General features: G+C 79.9%; 1 non-coding gene across 1 annotated transcript; it reads right to left on the reverse strand.

The window, feature by feature from the left end:
* Positions 1-242: 242 nt before the first annotated feature.
* Positions 243-395, reverse strand: LOC135998671 (5.8S ribosomal RNA). Its single transcript, XR_010607603.1, has one exon. It is a non-coding gene; the product is annotated as a 5.8S ribosomal RNA (ribosomal RNA).
* Positions 396-2,500: the final 2,105 nt, after the last annotated feature.

The raw sequence follows: 2,500 nt of genomic DNA on the forward strand, positions 1-2,500 counted from the left end.
GGCGCTCCGGGAGCGGGGAGCATCGGAGCGCTCCCCGAGTCTCGACTTAGGGGGACGAAGGCCTTCGGACGCCACGGCCCGCCGCCGCCGCCGCCGGGCTGCGGGGAACGGATCCCCGACCCCGCGGCGGCAAGGAAGGCGCCGCGCGCGCACGGGCCTGCGAGGCAACCCCAGCCGCGCCGCTGCCTGCGGCCGCCGCCGCCAGAGGCGGGCGGCGGCCCGGCCGGCGATTGATCGTCAAGCGACGCTCAGACAGGCGTAGCCCCGGGAGGAACCCGGGGCCGCAAGTGCGTTCGAAGTGTCGATGATCAATGTGTCCTGCAATTCACATTAATTCTCGCAGCTAGCTGCGTTCTTCATCGACGCACGAGCCGAGTGATCCACCGCTAAGAGTTGTCTGGCTTTCGGCGCCGCCCCGCGCGCGCGGGGGGGCCGGGACCGCTCGCCGAAAAGCGGCCCCTCTCTCTGAGGACGGCCCGCCGCCCGCCCCGCGGCGCGACGGCGTCAGGGCCTCGCCTCGGCTGACCGTACCGGCACACGCACAGCGAGAGAGGCAGGCTGCCAAGGAACGCGGGAAGAAGGCCTCGGCCAGCCCAAAACCCCGAGCGGCGAGGGCGGGGAGCACGCGCTCCCGACACACGCCCCTCGTCCGCTTCGGAGGCGGCCCAGGCGCCCGGGCTCGGCCCGGCCTCCGCGCGGAAAGCCGCGGCGCGCCACCGGCCGCGCGCCGACCGCCCGACCTCGAATCGGCGCGCGCGGACGCCGCTGCTGCGGGGAGCAGCGGCGCCCGGGCGGCCCGCGGGTCCACGCACGCGCCCCCCTCCGAACGCCGGGCTACGCCCCGCGACGCCTGCCGGCTTCACCCCCGCGCGCGCCTCACCCCCCGCCACGGCGGAGAGACGGCTCCCTCGGCTCGGCCGCCCGCGCGCCGGAGGCGGACACCGCCGGACACCCGAGCCAGCGACGCGCACCGCCCGCGGCCCGCCGGACGACGCCGGCCCGCGCGCCGGCGCGGCTCGCCCCTCCCGGGACCGCCGCCGCCGCTTCTCGCCTGGGCCCCCTTCCCCGAGGGCGGCTCGCCGTACCCGAGGGCGGACGGCCACGGAGCGGGGGCGGCGCCCGGCTCTCCCCGCCGTTGGCGGGCGGAGAGACCGGGAGCGCGACGCCCACGCCCGCGCGCGCCGGCCTCGCCCGGCGAGCGAGGCCCGGGGAAAGGGCGACGGGACAGCGACGGTCGGGGCCCGGGCCGGGCCGGCCGCAGGCGGCGGGGGGCGTCTTCCGGACGACCGTTAACGGCGAGCGGCGCCGCCGCCGCTCGGCCGGGGTGCCGCCCTGCACGGCGGCGGGCGACCGGAGACCGCCGAGCCGCTCGGCCGAGGGGGGCCAAGGAGAGGCGGGGGGAAGCGGAGAGCGCCGCGCGGCGCCCACGGCACGGAGGGGCGGTGGGGCCCCGCGGACCTACCGGGCGAGACCCCGCCGCGGGGCCTCGCCGCCCCGGCGAGAGAGAGAGCGCGCGCCGGAGACGGCGCTTCCTCCCGCCGGGGCCGCCCGTTTCGAGGCAGGCGAGCCGGCCCTTCGGCCGAACGCGCCGCGGCCCGGACTTCCGCCGAGGCCGGACCGCGGAGAGGGGGGGGCAGTGGGACCCCCTCCCCGGCACGGCCGCCCGCCTCAGGGAGGACGACGAGCGGGCGACGGACTCCCAGGGGCCTCGCGGGAGCAACTCCCGCCCCCCTGGGGGCAACCCGCCGCCTCGCGCCGCCGCCCGACCCCCTCGCGGGCCGCGCCGAGCCACCCGAGTCTTTAAACCGCCGCCCGGCTTCGCGGCCTTCGACCCCCCGGGCTCGCCGAAGGGAGGGCCGCGGAAGCGCGGACGCTAGGTACCTGGCCCTGGGGCGAGGGAAACGACCTGCTGGGCCCCGCGGGGGTGCCTCCCCCGCTGCCGCCCTCGGAGGAGCGTCCGCCCGCGGGGGCGCGCCCGAACGTCCGCCGCCACCACCTGCGCCCTCCTGGCCCGGGACCCGGGGTTTCCCTCAGTAGCCCGGCACCGAACCCGGCAGGAGAGGCGCGGCTCGGGCCGCCCGCCGCTGGAGCGGGACGCGACCCGGCGCGGGGGCCTCGCGCGCCACCCGAAGGTTGGCGGCGGCGGCGGCGGCCGAGCCCTCCCGCCCGCCGGCTCGTCTTCTTCTTCCACCGGGCTCCGGGCAAGAAGAAGAGGCGCGGCGGGAAGCTGGGGGGGGGGGAGCCGCCGCCGCCGTTCGCCAGCCGGCGCCGCGCGCCAGCCCGGAACGCCCGGAGGCCTCGGCCCGTGTTCGCGCTGCCAAGAGAGAGCGGGCTGCTCCGCCGCAGCCCGCTCGCGTGCGAGGAGGGGTCGGGGGGGCCGCCCCCCCCGACCCCAAAGGCCCTTCTCCGTTCCCCGCTCGCACCAGCCGCCCCGCCGCCGCCGCTCACCGCTTCTCCCCGCTCCCCCGCGGGCCCGAACGGCCTCGGCCGGCGGGGCTCG

This window comes from Caloenas nicobarica, chromosome 25 (genome assembly GCF_036013445.1).
Source record: "Caloenas nicobarica isolate bCalNic1 chromosome 25, bCalNic1.hap1, whole genome shotgun sequence".
In the NCBI taxonomy this organism is placed as follows: Eukaryota; Metazoa; Chordata; class Aves; order Columbiformes; family Columbidae; genus Caloenas; species Caloenas nicobarica.